A 24840-nucleotide genomic window follows, 5' to 3' on the forward strand; every position below is an offset into this window, starting at 1 on the left:
AGGAAGTGAGGATCGAATGATACTGTGTGGGAGAGATTTTGAGTTAGAGTTAGACCCTGATGGTCAGGGTAGGAGAGATCACCTGCAGGGCTTCAGCCGGAGCAAGGCTTGGGAGGGCGGGGCTCCCGGGGGAGGAGGCTTGGGGAAAAGGCTTCCAGGGGGCAGGGCTTCTGAGGGAGCAAAGCTTTGGGGGCGGGGTTTATGGGGGCGGGGCTTTTGAAGGAGCAAGTCTAGGGGGACTGGGCTTGGGAGGCGGGTCTGCCTTTGTTGCCTCTGCGTAGCTCCTGGACAACGACTTTGAGTGTGACATTCTGTATAAGGCAGGGGCAATGTCAGGGACAGCTTCTAGAAAGGAGAGTAGGGCGCCAAAGCTCAGGCTTCTGACGTGAGTGGGGAGGCTAGATGGGTCCTTGGAGTCTCCAGGGGGGACCTCTTCTGAATGCTCACAAGAGCAAGAGAGTGTCAGAGCACTAATTGGGAGAAAACGTCCTAATGCGCTGACATGTATCTGGTACCCTTACAGCATCCAGTGTGTATATGAGAGGGGCCTCAGCCTTCCTGCAGTCTAGAAGGGCTCCATCTTCTTAGAGACAGGCATTCAAACCCAGCCACATAGAAGCAAGAGAGCTGGTTGTTGGGGCTAATGCAAGCATAGTTACCAAGAGCTGACTGCCAAACCACTTGGACCTCTCTCCAAAATGAAGGGAACATTCCAGCAGCTGACCCATGGTGTGGTCCACATGGCAGACCCATGAACGTCCCTGAAGGGACACAGATCTGGCTGTGTGATCCACCTACTGCTGAATAATGCTGTCTGGGTTGGCCTCTCCTCCCTTCAGCTCCGAGTTGGAAGCTTCCTAGTCCCAGGCCAGCACTGAACAAATCTAAACACAGCATTAATGCAGTGAAACTCCATCCCCAAGCTTTGAAGCAGTAATCTTCTCTCAGATTGCACACTGAGGAGGGCTAAAAAACCAGTGTGGCCCAACTCCGGACTCACTCTCTACCCCGTTGATCTTTGCTAAGTGAGTCTGGGCTTCATGCGTCTTTGTGGATGGAGCAGCCTGTCACATCTCTCTTTGAAGCTTAATTTACAAAGTGCCACTTGATGTCAGGGAGCGTTGGCTCCCCCTTTTCAGCCCCCCTTACTCCATCTCCGCAAGGGAAACAGACAAAAAGGAAGACACAGCCACACGAAGAGCTGATGAGCCCCAGCCAGCCAGTGCTGCAGCCCAGCCTGGCTTCCTCCTACGGTCTTAGTGGACCAGCTTCAGCCTCTCTCGCCACCTTGATCCCGGGATCAGGTCTCGTTTGCTCTGCCTTGGCTGGACTGGAGCCTTCTAGGCATTTCCTTCGATTAAAAATGTTCGTCCCGGGGACGGGAGAGCTGTAGCACTGTTGTCCTCTACGGGTCCATATCGGCTGCGTGGAAATTGGCTGTGGGTCTGGCCATTTGGAGGCTGATTCATTATTTTCAATCAAGCAGCTTGTGTGTCAGCCTGTTGTGGTCGTGCAGTCTCTGGGGCGTGAGCATGATCCCGTTATTTCCATTACTGAGACACAACCCAAATTAAGTGAATCGTAAATGTTCCCTTTAGTGGGCAGCTGGGAGCCAGCGCTCGGAAATCCATCAAGGGTTTTATTTTCCGTGAAAACACAACTTGGTAAATGAGAAACGTGGTCCTCGGGGAGATGTCCGAGCAACGAAGGGTCGGGGTCTTTCGGGGACTGCGGCTCAGCTTCCTGGCGCTGAGGAGGAGGCAGCTTAAAGAGGCTGTGTAACGTGACAGATGAACTTGGCTATCTGTGACCTCGCCGAGCATCTCTGGTGTCACACTGTTATCTCTGCAATTTGTTGTCTGTCACACTGTATCTCTGCGATTTGTATGTCTTGCCTGTTTGTTTTTTTTTTTTTTTTTTGCAGGCAAAGTTGAAGACAGCCCAGCCCCCAACATTGTTGGCTTAGGGGTCAAGGAAGACTTTTCACCTTGCTGAACAGAGATAGCCCGGGTGTCCCCGCTAAGACACTGTATCTTTTGAAACCTCAAGGCCCGCCCCCAGGGACAAACCTCCTCCAATAAAGCCACACCTACTAATGTTTCCCAAACAGTTCTACCAACCCGGAACCAAGTATTCAAACATATGGACAGGGATTGTAGGGGGGCGGGGGGGGAATCCTCATGCAGACCATGATGCAGATCATGGTGGTGGGGCAGGGGGTTAGAGCTTGGTCAGGACAAATACTCCAGGAAGCCGGTGCCCACTGGACAGAGGGTGGGTGCCAAAATCCACACAGCTATTGCCTCTGCTCAGCAAACCCCTAAGGATACCCACAGCTCCTCTCAAAGCTATCCCTCTAACCCACAGGGCCCCTTTCCAGGCCCGCCACACTTTACCTGTAGTTCAGTAGCATCTCCCCTGAAGGCTGTTACTCACCTCTGTGCCCTGAAACAATACAGGAGCAGAGAGTGGGTAGAGAGCAAGTGTGTCACTCTAGAGCTGTGAGATCCATTGATCAAGTCCCCTCCAGAATCCCAAGCAGCCCGCGGTCGGGCCTCAGGTGAAGCAGGCAGCCACGTGGGAGGGGCATGTGGTCACAGGGCAGGGAATATGGTCATGGGGGCGGGGCATGCAGCCACAAGGAGGAGCATATGGCTCTAGGGGAGGGGTATGAAGCCACGGAGGTGGGGCAGGGCAGGGCCTGAGTCATGGGGCAGGGCATGCAGCCACAGGGCAGAGCATGAGGCCATGTGGGAGGGGCATGTGGCCATGGGTGTGGAGAATGTGGCCAATGGGCAGGATATGTGGGCACGGGGTGGGGCATGCGGCCATTGGGTGGGGAATCATGCTATGGGGGCGGGGCAGGCGACCACGGGGGCGGGGCATACGGACATGGGGGAGGGGCAGTGGCTTGAGAGAAAGCTCTTTCTGAATGGAGGCCGCCACAGACACTCCCCCCCCATCCCCCGGAGCGGAGGACTGAACCCAGGGCCTTGCGCTTGCTGGGCAAGCGCTCTACCACTGAGCTAAATCCCCAACCCCTCACCACAGACACTATTATCTGGCACTTCAGAACTCGCTCCTCACAGAGGCTAGAAGGTATGGCAGTTAAGACCCTGCCACACCCTCACGGGAGCAGCTGAGGGGACTTTTCTTCCCTTTACTTTATAGTCACACCTCATAGCTTAGCCCTTTGCAAGCCACGCCCAGGGCTCCCAGAGTCCGGGTGGAGCACTGTGGCCCATTGATTTATCCTGCTGCTCTCTCTTTCCTTTGGACTCCGTGCTTTCCTAGCCTCGTAAGGCAAAGCACCTCATACTCCTGCTGTGGTGCCTTTTCCACTATGACGGACGCACATTCACTCAGTTACCTAGAAGAAAAAAAAATCCTGTTCTTACCTTAAATTACTTTTGTCAGGCATTTTATCGTAGCGATCAGAAGAGTAACTAATACAGCCATTTCCAGATCGTTCTTCAAGGCAATGCAAGTCTTTGAAGTGATAAACTTCTTCCCAAGCACCTCTCGACTGGGTAATCCAGATTTTATGTTACATTTTTTAATACTATTAAAGTGTAAATTTCGGTTACTTTTAATATTTCCTGTAGCTTCTCATTTGACCCATGGTTATTTAGAAATTGTCTTGCTTCGTTTTTGAATGTTGAAGCTTAACCTGGATGTCTCAGCGAATTTAAGTATGATTCAAACATTCTGTAGTGTGAGGGTTTCTGATTTGGGTCCTTTTAAAAATTCATGTAGTCTCGCTGCTAGCCTAGCATGAGGTCTACTTAGATAAACTTAAAAAAAAAAAACTTGATACAGTAACAGGGACGGGTGATACTATTGTAATGCTTTTTGTCTCTACAGGTGGTAGGCGGTCCATTTTACTGTCAGCTCACCTGGATTTGGAAGCCTGGAGAGACACCTCGAGGTGTGTCTGTGAAGGCCTTTCCAGCTGATTACATTGAAGAGGGAACACACACCCTGAATGTGTGGCGACATAGCATGGGCCAGAGCATCCTGGAGTGACTGAAGAGAGAGAGAGGGAGGAGCTAAGCGCCAACATTCCCCAGTGGGCTCTCTGAGTGTGGGTGCAGCATGGCCAGTCTCCTCAGGCTCCGCCCACCAGCCCTTCCCCTTCAGGGTGGACCTTACGGTCAAACTCTGAGCCAGGGCAAATGCTTCTTTTTAAAGCACATAATCTGTCACAGCATGAAAAGTCACTAAAACACTTGATCATATATTAAAGAGTTTTTTTAGTGTATATGAAAAAAAAATGAATGTTTTGCCTGTGTGCAACTTACACACCAGTCTCACAGAAGTTAAAAGAAGGCACTGGGCTCCCTGGAACTGAGAACGGTCGCGAGCCCCCATACAGATGGTGCTGGGAATTGAACCAGGATCTTCTGAAAAAATGGGAAGTGCTCTTAACAGCTGAGCCAGGTCTCCAACCCAAGCTGAGCTGTTTCAACAGTTAACAGGAAAAGGGCTTTATCGTGTTCTGTGATGACTGGTGTAGTGGCTATTCCTGCTTGTCAATGTGACTGTATCTGGAATGAACCAGCATCCAGAATTGGAAGGCTCACCTGTGATCCAGATCTGACCTGGGTCTTGGCATGGAGATCTTGAGGCATAGTGGCTATGAATCCCAGGAGACTAAAGCAGTGAGATCTCAGAGTTCAAGGCCATCTGGGACAAAGCAAGTCCCAGATTCAGGCATGGTGGTACACACCTTTAATCTGAGCCACACCTTCTGCTGGAGACCGACGTAAGGACATTGGACGAAGGAAGGTTCTCTTCTTCTCCTGCCTGCCTTGTGGAACTGAGCTACTGCTAGATCCTTGGACTTCCATCCTCAGCTGCTGACTATTACAACTGGGGAGTTTTCCATCTCCTCAGCTGACTCACTGTGGAGTTTCATGCTCTGATAATTAGATGAGCTCCGTTATGATGGCATGGCGTCCCAGTAAACTGGCCTTTCTGTCATTTTGAAATGCCCCTTTACTTTGGTAGCACACCGTCTTGAGTCACGTGCTCTGTACAGTCGACACAGCTGCTCTTGAGGCACATGGAATGTTTTCTACGATTTTGAATTTGTCTCTCTCTATATATATAAAGTACTTACATTTAGATAGCATATGGAATTTTGCTTAAATCTTCTTAGAGTTATTTTACTTTTTAATTATGTCTCTGTCTGTCTGTCTTTCTTCCTATCATTCTATCTATCTATCTATCTATCTATCTATCTATCTATCTACCTACCTACCTACCTATCTATGTACACTTGTGTGTACAGATGCCCAAGTGGGTCAGGAGGGGATGTTGGCTCCATTGGAGCAGAAGTTAAGCACCTGATGTGAGAACCAAACCCTCTTTAAGAGTAGCATGTGGGGGTTGGGGATTTAGCTCAGTGGTAGAGCGCAAGGCCCTGGGTTCGGTCCCCAGCTCCGAAAAAAAAAAAAAGGAAAAAAAAAAAAAAAGAGTAGCATGTGATTGGGCCAAAGAGCTGGCTCAGAGGTTAAGAGCACTGACTGCTCTTCCAGAGGTCCTGAGTTCAATTCCCAGCAACCACATGGTGGCTCACAACCCTCTGTAATGGGATGTGATGCCTTCTACTGGTGTGTCTGAAGACAGCGACAGTGTACTCATATAAATAAATCTTAAAAAAAACAAAAAGAGTAGGATGAGCTTTTAACTGCTAAACCATCTCTCCAGCCCCTTGAATCTTGCTTTTTAAAAAATCCATTCTTAAATCCTCTGGCTTAAACATAGCAATGGGTCAATATCTATTGTAACTACTGATACAGTTGAACTCAGTTTTTCCAGTCAGTTATTTTGTGTTGGTTTTGTTGAGAGCTTTCTTCTACTGTACTTACCACCTCCATCCCTCACCCTTGGTGGCAGCTGAATTCCATTGAGGGTTTCAGACATATTGAATTCTTCATTATTTTCCTAACTTGTGACGCTACTGGCTTCAATCTCAAATACTTTTTTATGCCATCCCTCTCCGGTCCCTGCTTCCTTGTGTTTCAGAGCCAGGCCCTGAGGCTCAGCCCATTTCACTTCAAAAGTTTTATTCTTCAGAGTGGGTGATTTCTATTGATCCTGTCTCAACCTCTCTGACTCTTCTAAAAGTAAAAATCACTTTATTTTACGAACTCACAAATAAAAACATCACACGGGTAAATTAACGCAGCCACCAAGACAAACATTCCCCCAGTCCCAAAGTCTCAGCGATTTCTTACAGCCCAAGTCTGTGTTTCTGTAAAATCCCGTCAGGTAAGTTTCACTTTAGGTAGTCCAAAGTTTGATCTTCATACCCTTCCATCACCAAGAAGATTCAAGAAGTTTCCTTTGTCTCACACATATGATAATAGCAGATGCCAGGCTTTAAGATACTGATCTGTGGAGTGGTAGCCACCCAAGATGGCAGCCACCACAGACTTGGCAGTAAAAGTCCCTCCAAGTTTCCGACTACTGGAAGAGCTGAAGAATTCTAGAAAGGGGTCGGTGACAGCATAGTTAGCTGGGTTCTGGAGGATGACAAGGACATGACACTTAAAGATGGACAGGCATGGTGACTGGACCTCCCGGAACAATTTGCAAAAACCAAATATACAGCCGTACATAGTTCTGAGTTGGCTCCTTTCCCCCATAATCCCTTTGCTTTTACACACTGAAGAGGTTTGAACAGGGCTCTCAATTCACACTGGCCACCGATCGGGTCTGATGTGGAGCCTGACAGCTGGCGCACAAGACCCTGACCCTGTGGACTAGGTTTCAGTGTTGTTCCTCAGACCCTCGGCAGGGACCTGGAGGAGCTCTGTGTCACCGAGTTTGCAGATCGGTGGGCCTGGCCTCCTGGCTTGTTGGGGACACTCTGTTCAGGACCACAAGATGTTGAAATGTGGATGCATACCAAAATAAAGGCAATGCATTGTGTTGCAATGAGGGGGGGAGGGCAGGGGAGGGGAGGGAAGGGAAGGGAAGGGAAGGGAAGGAAAGGGAAGGGAAGGAAAGGAAAGGAAAGGAAAGGAAAGGAAAGGAAAGGAAAGGAAAGGAAAGGAAAGGATACAGATGTTAACCCTGATGCCTGGAGCATGATGAAGTTGGTCTCAGTCGCTACTCAGTTTGTGTGAGAATTCTCACTTTTCTGCCTTGCACTGTGTCTTAGTTAGGGTTTTACTGCTGTGAACAGACACCGTGACCAAGGCAACTCTTATAAAGGACAACATTTAGTTGGGGATGACTCACAGGTTCAGAGGTTCAGTCCATTATCATCAAGGTGGGAGCATGGCAGCATCCAGGCAGGCACGGTGCAGGAGGAGCTGAGAGTTCTGCATCTTCATCTGAAGGCTGCTAGGAGAAGACTGACTTCCAGGCAGCCAGGATGAGGGTCTTAAAACCCACACCCACAGTGACACACCTACTCCATCAAGGCCACATCTAATAGGGACACTCTCTGGGCTGAGCACATACAAACCATCACACATTGCAAGTTTGGGTAACACATTGACATTATGACTAGTGGGCTTGGAGATGCTGGTCTCTGTTACAGCTCTTAAAAGAGTGTTGCTTGGTTTCAATAGCCAATGTATTTATTAATTTGAATCTCAAACTCACCTTCGGGTTGTGGCAGCTCAGATCTCAACTTGTTCCCTGCTTCCCTGCCCCAGGTCACCACTGTGATCAAACATCTAAGGGAAGTGGTGTAAGGGGGGGACGGTTATCTGACTCCTGGTTTCTAGGAGATTTTAGTCATTCACAGTAGGGAAGGTGGGGTGAAGGGTGAGGGGAGGCAGGGCAGGGTGAGGGAGGATGAGGAGGGGATGAAGTAGGGAGGGTGTCTGTGCTGGTCACATTGTGGCAGGCAGGAAGCAGAGAACCTGACTGAAAGGAGCCAGAAGCAAGGTGTCAAAGACCTCCTACTGACCTAATTCCTCTTGCGGGAGCCTCCTTCCTAAAGGTTATGCAGCCTTATAAAGAGTAGACCAGCTGAGAGCCAGGTACTGCAACCGGCATGGCTTAGGCATTGATGCTCTTAGGGATACAGGGAATGCAGAAAGACAGACAGACAGACAGACATTAAATCTGGGATCAGGTGGAATCTCATTAAATCCAGGGGTTCAGTGTTTATTATATGAAGCAGAAGGAGGAGGAGACAGGGTAACAGATGGTGGTAGGGGATCTCTGTAGGGGGAGGTCTCTGTAGGGTGCTGTCTCTGAGGGGAGCTGTCTCTGTAGGGAGAGGTCTCTGTAAGGGGCAGTCTCTGTAGGGAGAGGTCTCTATAGGGGGTGGTCTCTGTAGGGAGCTGTCTTTGTAGGGAGGGGTCTCTGCAGGGAGAGGTCTCTGTATGAAGAGGACTCTGTAGAGTAGTCTCTGTAGTCTCTGCAGGGAGAGGTCTCTTAGGGGGTTATCTCTGTAGGGAGAGGTCTCTTAAGGGGTGATCTCTTTAGGAAGCTGTCTTTGTAGGGAGGGGTCTCTGCAGGGAGAGGTCTCTGTAGGGGGCAGTCTTTGTAGAGAGTGGTCTCTGTGGAGAGAGGTCTCTGTAGGTAGAGGTCTCTGTAAGGAGCAGTCTCTGTAGGGGGTGATCTTAGGCTGTAGTCATCCAGGAGAAGGAAGCTGAGGTTGGTAGTTAGGCACACATTGGTTTTAGCTGAAGGCCAACCATTTGTCAACATTAGGACCTAACCAGGGGAGCCTTGTCATCCCCCTGACTTGACCTGGGGAGACTTTTCCATCACTGACACGGCAAAGCTCACGTCGATAACACACATTCACTCTGGACTTACCCACTCCTCATATGTGAGCCTGTGGGGAACATGTTACACCGGGACTCTCACATGCTCTTGTAACTGGCGGTTTGCTTCCTGCAGTGGGCAGGACAGTTTGCAGGTCGCTCTGAGGTTGGATGAAGAATGCAGGGCTTCCAGAGATCATGAGCATTTGTGACCAGGACAGTGATAGAGTTTCCACCCAAGCTCCCCTGCACTGTACTGTGCTGGGATCAAGGTTTGACCTCACTGGAAGCCATTGTGATGGCTTGTATATGCTTTGCCCAGGGAGTGACACTATTAGGAGGTGTGGCCTAGTTGGAGTGGGCGTGGCCTTGTTGGAGTAGGTGTGGCCTTCATGGAGTAGGTGTGGCTTTGTGGAGTGGGTGTGTCACTGTGGGTGTGGGCTTTAAGACTCTACTCCTAGCTGCCTGGAAGCCCGTTTTCTCCTAGCAGTCTTTAGATGAAGATGTAGAACCCTCAGCTCCTCTTGCACCATGCCTGCCTGGATGCTGCCATGTTCCTGCCTTGATGCTAATGGACTGAACCTCTGAACCTGTAAACCAGTCCCCATTAAGTGTCCTTTATGACTTGCCTTGGTTGTGGTGTCTGTTTATAGCAATAAAACCCTAACTAAGACAGCCGTGAATTGTGTGCTGGTCCCATCCTCCGAGGGTGGGCTTCCAAATCCGTCTGTTCTGTTCCCTCCTTAGAGTCCTGGGTAGTTTGTTTGTCTTTGGCCAGAACTTAAAACTGTTTTCTGTGGCAGGGTTGGTCTGTTGAGATCTGACTCTACCATATGACCTCAATAAATGTTTAATTTTCTTCTGTAATTAATTTGTTAGCCTTCTCTTTAGCCCTTGGGAACTGGGGACATGTGTCTCTGATCCTGCCAGGATTGAAACAGGACCAAGAAGTGGGCAGGGCTGTGGTGAGCAATGTGGAGAAAAAAGTTAGTACTTGCTTCAAACAAAACATCCCGAGTTGTTTTACAGCTCCAGTAAGCGTCTTACTGTGGCTTTTCTGTCTCCTGACATGTGTTTGGAATGATTAGCACAGCTATCCTTCAGGGGCTGCAAGACGGCTCCGTTGGTAAGGAGCTAGCTGTGTTAGCATGAGGATGCAAGTCCCATCCTGTTCCCTCAGCAGAGCATTCCTCATGGCAGCTGCGTGAGAGGTAGCAAGGAAGTTCCTCTCACTGAGATGAACTCTCTCTCAAGTCTCTCGTGCCAGGTCCAGACCTTCGTGTGTGTTTTCGTTCTGGGGTAGTCCGGTTGCATTCACACCCGAATAGAAGGAAGAGCTCATTTGGGCTTACGACTCCAAGGAGCTAAGTGTCCATCTAGGCAGCAAGCAGCAGGCACGGGGGTGGGAAGCTGGGAAACCGTATTCTCAACCGCAAGCCCAGAGCAGAGAGAGCAAGCTGGGAGTGGGCAAGGCCATCTAATCTAAAGCCCTCACCTGTGGGACAAACTTCCTCCAGCACGGCAGTACCAGGTGGACCGACTGGGAACCGAGGGTTCGAGTATCAGAGCCTGTAGGAGATATTTCTCATTCACCCTACAAGGGAACCAAGCCGGCATCACTGAAAAGCCCACCTCAGCATCGATGACGGGTGGTGGAAGAAATGTATCTCTGGGATTCTGGGAACTTCTTTCAGGCAATGACTCCATTGAAGACCCCCTCTCCCCAAAGGATTACTGCTTCCACCACCTCTGGGGGAGGGGGACTCAGGAGCCTTGTGAGTGTCCTGAGGACCCTCCCCTTCCAGAAGAGGGTGTGTTTATTTAGGACACGGCACAGGCTAGAGTGGGAGATTGTGGGTGGAGGGAGTTCACCTGGGAATGCCTAGCTGAAGGATTCCCTAAAAACCATTCCTCACACATCTTGTGCTTTGCACACCTAGCTCATTCATTCACACGCGATCACGCGTGTGTGGTGGTGCTGAGGTTTTTGAGAGACCACAGCGATGCAGCTAAAATGCGCCTGCCAGGATGGTTGCCCACCAGTCACACCTCTGAAGACCAGATTCTGGCTCCTAGAGCAGGCGAGCTGTGAGCAGCTCCTTGCTGTTGTCAGACAGTGAAATGAAGGCTGTCAGAGACCAGCCTTTGAAGAGACTTGCCTCCGTGGCTTCTACCCAGGTAGTACAAAAAACCTTTCAGCTAGCTGACTAGTTGACAGGCTTATAACTCTGTAAGAAGACTCACTAGAGAGCATCTCTCCTCTCCCCCCCTCCCTCCCCTCCTGTCCCTCATTTCCCCTCCCCCTCCTGTCCCTCCCTCTCCCTTCCCCCCCTCCTCTCCTTCCCCTCATCTCTCCCTCTCCCCCTCTTCCCTGCCCTCCCAGTTTTGTCCCCCAGAGGATGCTAGATCCAGTCAAATTGGCAGTCAAAATGAACCACCACACAGGTACAATTCAAAGAGCATCTCAGGACGGTTGTAAGTTGACATTTTCCCAGTTGTGAGGCCTGGCTATCTCTGGAAGTGGTGAGAGCCCTCTCTTGCCTTGACCCTCCTAAGAAAGCTGGCGAGAATCAGAGGAGAAAGAGAAGGGGAGGCCAGGAGGGCTCTGAACGAGAGCGATCGCACCGACGGCTTGTCAGCTCCAGCTCTTGGCAAGGTCATCATTGACTGTGATTTTCCCAGCGTCACCTCAGAGCTTCGAGCACAGCAGGACTCGGGATTATCGGAAATCAATACGAAAGTTGTGTTCCGTGTCAGGCTTTTTCTTGTCGCTCCCAGAGCAGAGGAGGTAGAACCTGGCAGAGCACAAGAAAAATGTTTAATTTCTGTTTAAGCTGTTATGTCTCTCGTAGCTTGGGGGCTTGGCTTCATTTGGATGGATGGCTTAACCTTTGTATAGGCAAAGACGCGTAAAGGTTTGTACGAGGCAGACAGAGGCTCGGCTTGGCTCAGAGAGCCCACCTGTGACCCCACAGCTGCCACAAACCATCTAACCTGTCCTTACCACTAGTGGAAAGGGGGCACTCTGCTTAATTTCACATCTGAGTCAGCTGCCAGAGCATGTTGACCAAGATGAGGTTTCCTGCACAAGGAGAAGTCAATCCGGACGTTTTTGCCTCTCTGTTTAACAGGGACCAGGCCGCATTGCTGAAGACCAAGTGGTGGGGGACATTCTCAGCAAAGTTAGAGTTCTCTGTTGCTCTCCCAGAAACCCATGCCTGCATGTGGTGTGTATATGTGTGTTTGTGTGTGTGTGGTGTGTGTGTGTGTGTGTGCATGTATATACATGTGTATATGTATGAGTGTGCTTGTGTTTGTGTGTGTATGTACAAGTACATGCATTCATATGTTTATGTGTGTCTTAGTTTCTGTTGCTGCCACAAAGCACCATGGTCAAAAACAAGGTGGGGAGGAAAGGGTTAATTCTGCTTACACTTCCATTTTGTGGTTCATCACTGTAGGAAGTCAGGACAGGAACTCACACAGTGCAGGAGCCTGGAGGTAGGAGCTGATGCAGAGGCCATGAAGGGGCTCTCCATGGCTTGCTCAGCCTGCTTTTTCATACAGCCTAGGACCACCAGCATAGGGGATGACACCGCCCATCATGGGCTGGGCCCTCCCCCATTAAACACTAATTAAGAAAATGCCTTACAGTTGGTTCTTATGGAGGCATTTCCTCAACTGAGGTTCGCTTTTCTCTGATGATTCTAGCTTGTGTTAGGTTGACACAAAACCAGCCAGTACAATGAATATGTATGTATGTACATGTATTGTGTACATAGCATATGTGTGCGTATGTGTACATGTATGTCTGTGTGTGCATATGTATGTTTTCAGGGGTATGTATGTACTTGTGTGTTCATGTATACATTTGTGCGTTCATTTGTGTATGTGTCCATGTGCATATATGTGTGCTAATGTGCATATGTGCATAATATGTGTGCATATATGTGCTCATGCATGTATATTTGTGTTTGTGTATACATGTTTATGTGTGTGTCCCCGTGTGCACACATGTGAGTGCTCATGCATGTCTACTGAAAACTTCATACCAAGGGTTGCTGTCTTCATAGCAACTGTTAGATTTAGGGACCTTACCTGTTAGATTTAGGGGCCTTACCTATTAGAGTTAGGAGCTGATAATAGATGGGAGCCCTAGGGAAGGAGACCCAGGCCCAGCAAGTGGTAACGTCCAGAGATGTTTACTCACAGTGGGAAAGTCAGAAGGAAAAGCAGCCAGTGTTAGGTTGGAGCGTCTGTTGTGTTGCTTTCTGGGGAAGTTTGTTTCTAGGTACCCAGGTAGAGCTATGACTGACAGGTTCAGGGTTCAGTTCAGGGTCATCCTGGTGAAAGGATGGATTCCTGGGGTTACCTATGGAGGACGGGGACTCAGGCAGCTGTACCACTAAAACAACGAGCTGATCTGTGAGGACCTGTGACAGCTGCATCATGGGTGTCCCCGGTGGAACCTGCAGGAAGTCACACCCCTGAATAGCCTCCTCTTCCACTGACAAATGTGTCTGCTTCTATGGCCTCTGGAAGGAGCCTGGAGAGACTTCTGGGCTTCATTGGCTTCAGTGAGCTGTCCCTCTCTCCACACAGAAAGGTTTGCTGGGACCAGCTACTCGATGACAGCCTCCCACTGGCTAGCCTGACAGGAAAGACAACTTTCCCGTGTCTCACAGAGTCAGTAGATCACAGGACACAGTGAGCATGTGAATGGACGGGTGAGGTGTGGGCCTCAGCTATGGCCTTGTTTATCCCCCTCCCTCCGGGGCCCTGGCTCAGGACTGGGCGCAGGGGTTTCTTGGTAACTGCTGAGTTGACTACAGGGCTGCTTTAGGCTGGAGGTGAATTTAGATACCTGCTGCCTGTGCCTGCAGCCAGTACTGCAGCTTCTGGTTCTCCTGGCGGAAGCGGGCCTGACATTTCCCCATCTGCTCTGGAGCTGCAGAGCTGTCAGCAGGACCCTATCCACGGTGATTTAGGGACACGTAGGCCTCATTATAGATACTCTTGCGAACTCTGACCTATTCTTCCAGCTGACGTCACGGTGCGTAAGAAGCCATTCCGTGTGCTGAAGGGCAAACGCTACTCTTGCAAAGTTTGGCGACGTTTACGAATCTTCCGGGCGGGGCGGGGAGGGGCGGTTCTGGGTCAGGGAAAGAGTTCAAGGCATGCTGGGAGGCCATGAAATCACAGCACACACCGCTGCCTAAGGAGGCCCCCTCCCTCCAGCTGAGCCCTGCGCCCGCCCCCGGGGTGCCTCGAGACAAACACCCAGGGCTGCTCTGCCTTTGCTTCCAACTGGGCCCTATGCGGGAGACTCGTGAAGAAATCCACCTGAGCAGATTTTCCTCCCGGCAACTTCATCAGAACAAAGTTTTATGTGGCAGATAATGAGAAAAGCAGCTGTGAAATTCATCCTAAAGGGATGAAAATAATTTCCAAAGAGATGCTAAATGTCTCTTAGAAGAGAATGCGGCACCGGGCTCCTTCAATTACCATGAAGAACATGCATTCCTCACACACATCTTAATAGGCATTGAAGACATTTTAATGAGCAAGCGATTTAAAAGTTGGTAAACACGGGTCTTTTGTCTAAGTACAGCCCTGATTTTTCATGGAGGGAGGGACTGGGGCTCATTAGCACGAGACCCCTTTTATTAGGTGCCTCGTGGAGCCGCATATCTTAGCAGCCGGGGGTTCGGACTGGGGTGCACACAGATTTGGGTGGGATTACAAGTGGCTTTGATGCTGGCCTTCATCGAGGGACACAGGTCTGCCGTGCAGAGGGGCCGAATCTGTCAATAAGAAAATAGAATTAAAAATCCCACGGTTCTCACCTCAAAGGGAATAAGAGATGTGCTCTGGAGCCTACTGCGCATGACCACGGCCAGGAACTCACCGTCCGGTTTCCACAGACAGCACACACCAATGCTGGAGCCGGTTCGTGGAGGTTTTTTGGTTTTTTTTTTTTTAACAGTAGAACAAAGGCAAACACAAAGCAAGTGAAAGACCACCGGGGTGGGGAAACCCCCCCCCCAAATCTGGAGACAACGCAACCCCCAAGAACTCACGAGAAACCAGTCTTAATGTAATAAACAAGAGGTGTATTTGAGGAACCAGAGCTCTGGGGACGACATGTATCTCAAACAGGAGACAGAGGAGTCGACCCGGAGCCCAATTAGGGGAAGGTATTTATAGGGAAAATTACATAGGCAGTTGGCAACAGTCACAGAAAGCGATTTCATTGGTTTGTAACTTGGGCTCAGTTCAACTCTAGGCCACCCTTCTTCTGGGGCAAGCTGACCCTACCTCTTGTTTTTCTCAGGACTGTTGAATCAGGCCTTATGGAGGCCAAATGGTTTGTGCTGGCTCTAGCCAGGCTAAATCCCCAACACATGTTATGTTATTCTTTGCTGTGAGGTGCACTTGTCCTCACAGCAGGGTCAGTGGGGATAGTTTAAAATCTTTATTCTTTCACAAGGAACTTTGGAAACATGTTTTGTGGGAATATCAGGTAGGTGGTTCCGCAGAGCAGGGGAAATCTCTGGGATGCTCTCTGCTGAGGTCCTTAGCTTTTGAGCTGGGGAAGCTTGGAGTCTATTTGTAGATTCCAACAGGACTGACTGTCGGTTTCATGCCTGACAGGTGAGTTTCCTGACAGGGGAGCCACAGAGGTAGGCAATGGATGACTTCTAAAAGGGTTAATGATATTAACTTATGATCATCAGGCTCCGGATCTGCAATATCCCCCCTTCCCCCTATGTCATTAAAGTCCCAATCTGTCAGTCAGCCTGGTAGAATGTTTGACGCAGGCGTGGCTTTCGACCCTGGGAGCTTGAATTTTCACACTGAATTTCGGTACATCTCCACCGCAGCCTGAGTCAAGGAAACCACACACTGGGCATTACTCCTCGGGTTAGGTGGAGTCCAGGAAAGACACTCAGTAGTCCATAAGTGCACAGTCATAAACACTCGGAACTGAGTAGGTAAAGAAGCTCAGCGAGCCAAACAGAGAGGTCATAACCTAGGGCAACCTCCCTTGATGGAGGAAACTGGCTGTTAGCCCTCCTGGGGTTACAGGGGGCTGCCTCTCACAGGGAGTTTGGAACACAGACCAGGGACCTCAAGCAGGCCCTGCACCACGTGAACACAGTGCCTGGATTTGACCCTGGTGATTTCTCTGGCTTTACTGGGAGAAATAGTGACTGTTTGGGGGTGGAGGGGGAGTTGGGTCCTCTTTTGTGACTGCATTGTGCATCATCTCCTACGTGGCTTCCTGTCCCAGTTTGCTTGATGTGGATAGTTTACTTCATCTTATGGTCCACCGAGGCTGGAACCGAACCAGAGAAGGTGGGGGGACGCTGCTGACTGACCTGACTCCTCTGTGTTTCTCAGGCATCGGGGCCCACCTGCCTAGGGACGGCACCGCCCACGGTGGGCTGGATGACCCACGGTCAAGGTGGTCTTGCCGTGCACTTGTGGAGATAGACATTCTGAGGAGTTTGTACGTGCGTCTGTAACTGTGTCCTACACAGAACTCAACACCCCCCCCCAGCCCCGTATTCATACTGCAGCCTGCCTTCTCTGCGCGGTGTGGAGGTGGTTGTCGTGTCAGTTACACTTCTGTTGCTATGACAAAGCAACACAGGAGAAAAGCTAGTTAGAGAAGAAAGGGGTTTCTCTGGCTTGTAGTTTCCAGAGGAGACACACAGGGGAAGACTTAGCAGCTGGAACATGAGGTCAGCCTAGAAGTCATGCAGTAGAAAGATTACATCACATCCATACACAGGAAGAGAGGGGAGGGGGAGGGGGGGGGGAGGGGAGGGGGAGAGGGGGGGGGGAGGAAGGGGGGGGAAGGAAAGGGAGGGGAGGAAGAGGGGGGGGGGGAGGGGAGAAGGGGAAAGAGGGGGGAGGGGGAGGCTGGAGGAGGGGGAGGGGAGAAGGGGAGAAGAGGGGGGAGGAGGGGGAGGGGAGAAGGGGAGGGAGAGAAGTAAGTTAGGCCAGATTATAAAACCAGTTCCCGACCTTCAGTGACATACTTCCTGCAACAAGTCTCCATCCCCAAAGGTGTGCAGAACGCTATGTGCTAAACTCCAAACAACGTGGGTTTGCAGCCATCCCTGCTGGGCTGAAGCAGGCAATTGGAGAGAGAAAGAGAGAGAGAGAGAGAGAGAGAGAGAGAAAGAGAGAGAGAGAGAGAGAGAGAGAGAGGGAGGTTGGAGAGAACTGGAAAATGTGAGCTGATGTGGCACCTCAGATTATGGATGTCCAGCCCAGCATCACTGTGGGTTCAGTCTGAGCAGGGGGCACGAGTGACCCCCAGAGGCGTGTCATGCATAGGATGCTCCCTCTCAGGCTTGGTGTCTCCTCTCTTGCTGCCATTGTCTAGAGCTTTGGGTTAGGGGCAGGGAGCTGGTCTGTGAAGCGAGTTCCTGTTCCCCTTTTGTTAGGGTCCAGGCTGGATCACTTCTGTATCCCTTGACCTCGCAGTTCAACCTAGGTCTGGCTTGCCCACAGCTGGCTGGATATAGGCCTCCTGGACCACCACAGTGGACACTGAAGCCAGTTCCAGGCCAGGGAGCTCAGCCTCCGAGTTCCTCTCCCTGGCGAGGACTTGGCATTTTCCTTCCTTGTTTGCTAGAAATTAGGACCATAAATTACACGAAACCAGGCTGTTCCGTCTGGTTCCCAGACCCTGCTGTGAGCCTTTGAGGGATCGAGGGCCGGGGAAGGGGGGTCAAAGAGGGATCTGAGAGGAAGCACGGAGGAAGAAGGTAGAACCTCTTCAGAGGGAAAACCCAGAGCCCATCACGATGTGGTTCCTGCGTGAGCAGTGTATAAGTAAGAGAGAAAGATGCCCGGGGGTCTGAGGAGATGCCTTGGTGGAGAAAGCACTTGCTGTGCAAATATGAAGACCTGAGGTCAGGAACCCATTACTCCACAGACAGTGAATGTGGTGCATACCTGTAACCTTGGTGCTGGGGACAGCGGACACAGGTGAGTCCTGGAATCTCACTGGGCAGCTAGAGCCAGTTTAGCCAAATGATCTACCTCTACGTTCTTCAAGAGTCCCTGTCTCAAAAGTGCAGAGCATTCTGAGGAAGACATCTGATGCCTACATATGACTTTTACACGTATGTGGACACACAGCTATTTATACACACTGTTGCCCCACCCCCGAAAGAAGACGCCTGAAACAGGCATGGGGTCCACTCAGAACATCTGTGAGCCACACTCTGCCCAGAGGGCTCTGATGGCCAATCCTGCTCCCAATACCTGGCCACCTGGGGCTGCTTGATACTGAGCTACTCGATGATATTTATATAGAGCCAAGGTCACCAGCTGCGTGTGTACTTTATACGGAGGACAGTCGTCTCTGCCTCTGCTGCATTTGTCATCCCCCCACCCCACCCCATCCCCGCCTTCTCACATGTGGACATTTTGAGTATTTGCTCGAGGAGGCTAACGCTCACAGATTCCATGAGCTTTCCTCTAGCCATGGCCCCACAGGCCTGCAGAGATTTCATGACCCGTATTTCCCCTCTCATCCCTCCTTGGTTTTATATCGGCTCGGGAATAACGTGTGGCACCCGGATGTCGGCAGAAATACGGTGTTTGATTTAAATCTGATTCCAGTGAAACAGACGTTCAAAAGGAAGAGGTGTTGGATAAAATAGTGTAATATTTCAACTCCCTAATATGGGTGAGCCGCAGAGGCTGCCGGAGTACCGCCCGGGGACGCTTCTGTCCGTTACTGGAAGGCGATGCACCGCACGATGGATTCGAGTGAGTCCAGGGATCTGGGAAAGGATGCAGTGGCCATGACGATGCTGACTCATTCGAAGGCTCGCACCCACCACCGAGGGACGCTGCTGCTGCTGCTGCTCTGTCCACAGAGCGTTTCCCAGGCATGGAATATGGATTTGCGTAGAATGACACAGGCCTACTGAGATCACAGCCTGCCCCGAGCCGCCTGAGACCGGCCAATAGTGGGCATTTGATCCTGTTCCACCCGGTGAAATCCAAGTGAGAGTGACTAGATAGACCAACCCTCCTGCCCAAATTCAGACTCCTGAGGGAGAGACTTTTGCAGGCCTGTTCTTCCTTCCTCCCCATAAAGTGGGAGGCCATGGCTGAGGGAAGGAGTCGTGTAGGGCACAGAGCAGAGACCACAGCAGTGACTGAGGAGCTGCAGAAGCTGAAGAGTCAGGGTCTCAGACATCACCACGGACCCTAGAAGGGTAGGACTGCCCACCGTGCTGCGCATCCCGGTCTCTGTAGTTCCTTCCTGCTACAGCACCCACTTCCTGTCTCGGTGTCCGGGCGCAATTAATCGTCTTTTGTAAATAGGAAACCGCGCACTTCAGAGGGCAAACGGCGAGCTCCAGCACGCGTGTCTGAGCCCAGCACCACCGCTTCGTTATTTTTTCCTGGGTTTAACCGGTTTGTAGCAGGGGTCCGCTGGCCTGGAGACTCTTGGTTGCCAGGTCATGTTTTCCTCAGCTCTGTCCACAGCAGCATTCTCACCGCTGCAGGGGCTGGGGTGGGGGTGGGGCGCGGCGGCTCCTTCACACCACACCCTAACCCCACTCAGCATCTCTGGCTTTCTTTGGCCTTGATGAGACGCTGTCTCCCACGGTTGGAGCTGAGAGAAAGCAGAGACCACCGGGGGGTTTGTCCTTGCTTACTGGGCAAGGGACAGTTCTCTACATCTGGAAATTTGTCTAGAGAATTTGACATTGGGCTAGGACAAGGAAGTAAGCACAAGAAAATACAGCCGGAGGAATGTGTCCCTTGTATCTTGATCATCTTGATAAGTCCCTAGAAACGGTGACCCCAGGACCTTTGTTTATGCTCCGTTTATTCCTTGACTAATCTGTTTATGCCTTAGGACTGACCCTATTCTTTGCTTGTCCCTAGAATGATATAAAAGCAGGCGCTGTGTCTGCTCATGGCCAGGACCTTTGAAGCTGTGGCTATGTTCTCCTCACTGTGACAGAGAGTGAGGCACCAGGAGGGCATTTTCCTAATTGCCACACACACCCACTAGTCAGGGGTCTGCATTTTTACAAGACACTAAAAATACAATATTATTTACATTGTGGTTTACACACACATACACACACACACTTATAGGTTTCTTTTTCTCTTCTTTTCTTTTTTTTTTTCTTTTTTCTTTTGGATTGGGAGAATAAATATCTAAAAAGGAGATAATGTTCCCACCATGATTTTGAGAGAAAATAAATATGCCAACCACCTCATAAATATTCATAAAAACATCTTTTAAATCTACAACATAGAACCCCATGGGATGTCTTCCTGTTTGGGGCAGACCATGCCAGTATCTCTTTGGAGAGCTTCCTTAACTTTGCAAGATAAATGGCTTAAGCTCTCTCTGCTTCTCTCACCTAAATTCTTCCCTTTTAAGAGACAAGAACTCTGAGACACCTTCTGCCGTCTTCCTGTGCCAATGGCTTCTTTCCCCTGGAACCAGCAAGCTTTCTGTGGGTAGATATTGGGTAGAACTTCCTCTGGCCCAGCCGTACCTAGTAATCCATGGGTACCTGCAGACGCCCATAAACACCCACAATAAAGGTTTGCCAAGCTTTAATGAGATGCCGCCTGTGAGTCTTATGAAAACCGGGAAAGCCTCTCACAGACGCAAATCAACGGCTTGAAACTGAATGAAGAGCCATTCTCCTGAACTGGAAAAAATTCCACAGAGACAGACTAATGGCATAGAATAATAGTTCATCTCCAGCCAGTTCCAGTTCCTACCACAAAGCCAGAAAAATAGATATCGGAGTCATAAAACTAAGGGACAGAAAGAGAAGATGGTAGACAAAAGCTGATAAAATTAATTTAAAAATTGTAAAATAGAGCTGCATTAGGACTGGTCCATTATCTGTCTTCCCATTCATCTACCCACCCATTCACCCACCTACCTATCCACCCATCCACCCACCCATCAATCTATTCATACATCTCTCCATCCACCCATCCACCCACCTATCCATCCATCTACCTTCCCCCTCACCATTTATTCATCTATCCACCCATCGATCCATCTACCCACCCACCCTCCCACCTATCCACCTGTCCATCCATGCACATGCACATCCACCCACTCTCCCTTCATCCATCCCTCCATCCATCTACCCACCCATTCATCCATCCATCATCCATCCACCCACCCATGCACCCATCTACCTGCAGTCCATGCACACACCTATTATCCATTCACCCATGCAGGTCTTTACTGAGCACCAACCAATCCCCTATTATTATTCTTGGAACTGGGGATGAGTCTTGCTTTCACCATAACTCTCAACACAGACAAGAAGACCTAGGCAGGCAGGCAGCAAACACAGAGAGATGAACCCAGCATGGAGAGGTTGTGTGGGCTGGCTGATGTTCAGAGCCAGATGACTGAAAATGAAGGTACCTCTCAGAGGTCAGATGACTGTGAAAGGTTTTATGGGGAGAGATATAAGGATGGGCCCAACAGAGTGGAGTCACATTACACGAGGTGTGTGGAGGAACCCAAGAAGGTGACTTGGGAGAAATGAGCAGAGCATTTGGGACACGGAGTGAACCCATCTAGCCCTGGAAATGCCAGGACTCACTGAGCCAATGAAGGAGCAGTTGGGCCGGTCCCTGAGCTCACTTTGTGTCCTTTAGCTCCCAGAATGGCAACTGGCTTCCCTCAGTGCCAACCTCTGTGCCCAGGACTGAGCTAAAGGGGAAGGGAGTCTTTCAGAACCAGAGTTGAGCAGAGGGCAAATCGGGGTTCAGCCTTCTAGCAGGCATGGGCAGGGAAAGAGTGGCTCCCTTAATAGAGTCCAGCAGCCTTTGTTGCTACTGTGGGGTGAAGCTCACACTGTGGGGTTTCTGACATTCAAGAGCTCCCATCACCCACATACCCACCCGCCCAGTTCATTCTTCTTGCAAGCCCCAAGCTCACTCAGTCTCTTTTCTACACAAGTAACATTGTCTTTTAAAGCCTGGTGGCCTGGGACTCCCCACCGAGGTTCCCTTCCAGGAGCTTTGAGTCCCTCCCTGAGCGCCGCTTGCACTGGCTGACATGTTTTGGGGTGCTGTAGCCTTGCCTGCTGGTCTGTCCACTCTTCACAGACGAACTAAGCCTCTGTGTCCTCAACATCTGCCTCCTGTCACAGTGGGCATGTTCCAGGGCAGGGCTTAGGAGCCGGTGCCCAAGATTAACTCCTTCTGAGAAGACACTTAATTCAACAGAGGAGGGTAAAACGCCACGGGGAATCGTACACTGTGGGAACGGAAAGAGAAATCAACCCAAAAGTGTGCTGCAGGGGAGGCATGAACCGCCCCCTCCCCTGGTGGGGGGGGAGAGGGGGAGGGAGGGGGAGGGGAAGGGGGAGGGGGTGTTCCAAGGTGACCTTGAGACTCCAGAGCCACAGCCGGCTACATTCACTGTGAACCTTAGCTACCTGACAGCGACGCAGGGTTTCTGCTCCTCTCTCCTCTCTTCTTCATCTCCGGTGAGGTAGGATTGTTTTAATTTAACAGGGAAGGAACTATTACCCTTCACTGTGCTTGGTACGGGTCCTGTTAACAATTCTTTAAGCAAAGAACAAAGCCGAGAAAGGACATAAAAATAGTTCCATCTTTGTTTGGCCCACTTTCAATCAGCTAATTAGAGAAAGGCCAGTTTCTTATTTGTAAAAGGGTTTACTCAGGTGGTTGTCAGCAAGCGGGTGAAGATGAATCGAATGAAAGCCTTGCGTGGGCGAAGGGAGGGGGCGTGGTGAGGACCAATTACCGAGGAAGGCCAAGGCCAAGTCCCCGGAACTCACCCAAAAGACATATGAGTGTCAATTAGGGGCAATCAATCACTCTGCAAGTGAGCAGATGGGTCACCTGGACGGTAACACTGTGTTAATTTGTTGCATTTAGCAGGAACATTTTCTACAGCTTTATACCACCTCCTTTCTGTTATTTGATGGTGTGTGGACCGATGCTGTGTGGACCGTTTCCTCTCCACCTTGTCCTCCCTGGAAGGGGGCTGATTCGTACGGAGGAGGTGTGACCAGCTTTGTCATTCGTGGAGGGAAAGCTGGTTGCTTGTGTGACTGTGAACATCCCACTCAAGGTTGGCCACCCTCTTCCCACATCTCCAAATCACTAATAGCATTGAAGAGATCCTCCCTCTGCCATACTGGAGCCCACAGGTGTCAATCTCTTGGACAGCACTGGCTAAGGTAGCAGGTAGGGGCTGGGATGTTTCTGTCCACACTGGTGTCTATGTACCTACCTACCTGTGCATAGTGGGCCTGGGGGAGGCGACGGGTAAACTCTGCTGCCCACGGGGGCTGTTGTCAGCTATTCTGTGGCTTCCGCTACTCAACGTACTCTCATGCAGCACCCTGTTCGGTGATTCAGCGCTGTTCTGGAATGAGTCAGGGATAGGCCTGACCCTTGCAAAGCATGTATCCTCACAGAGTGGGTGAGCAAAAATAAATGAAGAAGGAAATGGTGACAATGAGAGAAACAAAGACAGGACCATGTGCAGACCCTTTACTTGTGAACAGCTGTAAGGAAGGCCCTGAGAGTGCTGGGTGAGGTCTGAGGCAGAAAGCACAGGTTTTCAGGCTCAGCCCCCCCCCCAAATCCTACAGGAAGCTGCAGAGCACACAGCCTTTTCTTTCCTTTGTTACATAGTTTAGATCTGTTGCCCTACTGTCTTGAGCAAATCCCAGCATCTGTCAGAGCCTCAGTTTTTGCATCTATAAAATGGACTAGGATGTGGTTTGCTGACTTCCCAGATCTACCAGAAGAACCCAGTGTGAGCAACACAAGAGGTCATCCTGTGATGGTGACCTCTCGCAAGAGAACCATTCCGTCTGGGGCAAGCCTCTCAGGATTTACGTCTTCTGAGGAAAACCAGGGAGGGAGTGGGTATACAGATTCTGAGGGAAGGATGAATGTAAGGTTCCACTCAGTCTACAGCCCTGCTTCAGCCTGCCCCTCACTCTGAGAGTGCTGCAGCAGGGCCTACACCTGACTTCCATCCTGACTGGAGCCCAGAGCCGGCTGTTTCTCCTCTCAGCCTGCACCTGGGCTCACTGAGGGGTCGCTGAGGGGTCGTGAAGAGTGAAGGAAGACCCGGGGGTTCTAAACTTGGCAGTTGATCTTGGTTGCCAACTTGACTGAGTCACGCCTCTGAGCAGGTCTCTGTGAGAAGGATGAACTGGAGAAGTCAGTCCTTCGGATCAGCAGTCACATTCAGCCCCGAGTCCTAGGGAAGAGCCTGCCGGCCTTCACTTCTTGCTGGTGAGTGCATCTGTTCTGTTGCTGTTACATTGTAGCCAGCAGACTATGGCTGCTTCTGTCTCCCATCACGCACTGACAGCCAACAGTTGTCCAGGAACCCGCCAGCTCTTCAGTGTCTGACTGGAACTGACAAAGCATCCTGCCTCATTGAGCAGCGGCCAGGTTCTCAGCTTCTCCCGCATGCAGGCGCTTTGAACTACCCAGCCGAGGCGAGGGACAATCTAATAAATTCCCTTTTATAATACGTATTCATCCTCTAGCTCCATTTTAAGAGTACCATGACCAATGCATTGGTCTTGGGTGGAGGTATAAGACCTGAGTTCCCATCATGCATCACACTGATGCCTGAAGGTAGGAGGGCTCCAGAGCGAGTGCTACACCTGTACTGTACTCCTAATGAGAACCTTCTGTACCCCATATCCTTCCTTAGAGGGAGTAGACACAGAGCTCACTTATCCCAGAATAGTATTTCTGCTCCCTAAAATAAGCATGTGCTCATGACGGTGGCCCCAGTCATACTAAGCCCCACCTCTAAGCCACTGTCGGCTTCCCAATGATTCTGAGAGGACTGCCAAGAAGCCAGTTGTATGTGGCACGGTGACTCCTGTTCTGGATGGGGACTCAGCAGGACTAGCAATGCAAGCTGCCTGTAATTAGACATGTCCAGTGGGGAGGTCCTGAGCTCGCCAGCCTGACAGTTCTCATATGGGCTTTGGAGACGAAGCTCACATACGTGCTGGAGTGGGCAGTGGACATTAATGCTGGCACAAGCTAGACACCAGCA

The sequence above is a fragment of the Rattus rattus genome, chromosome 1, assembly GCF_011064425.1.
Source record: "Rattus rattus isolate New Zealand chromosome 1, Rrattus_CSIRO_v1, whole genome shotgun sequence".
NCBI classification, from domain to species: domain Eukaryota; kingdom Metazoa; phylum Chordata; class Mammalia; order Rodentia; family Muridae; genus Rattus; species Rattus rattus.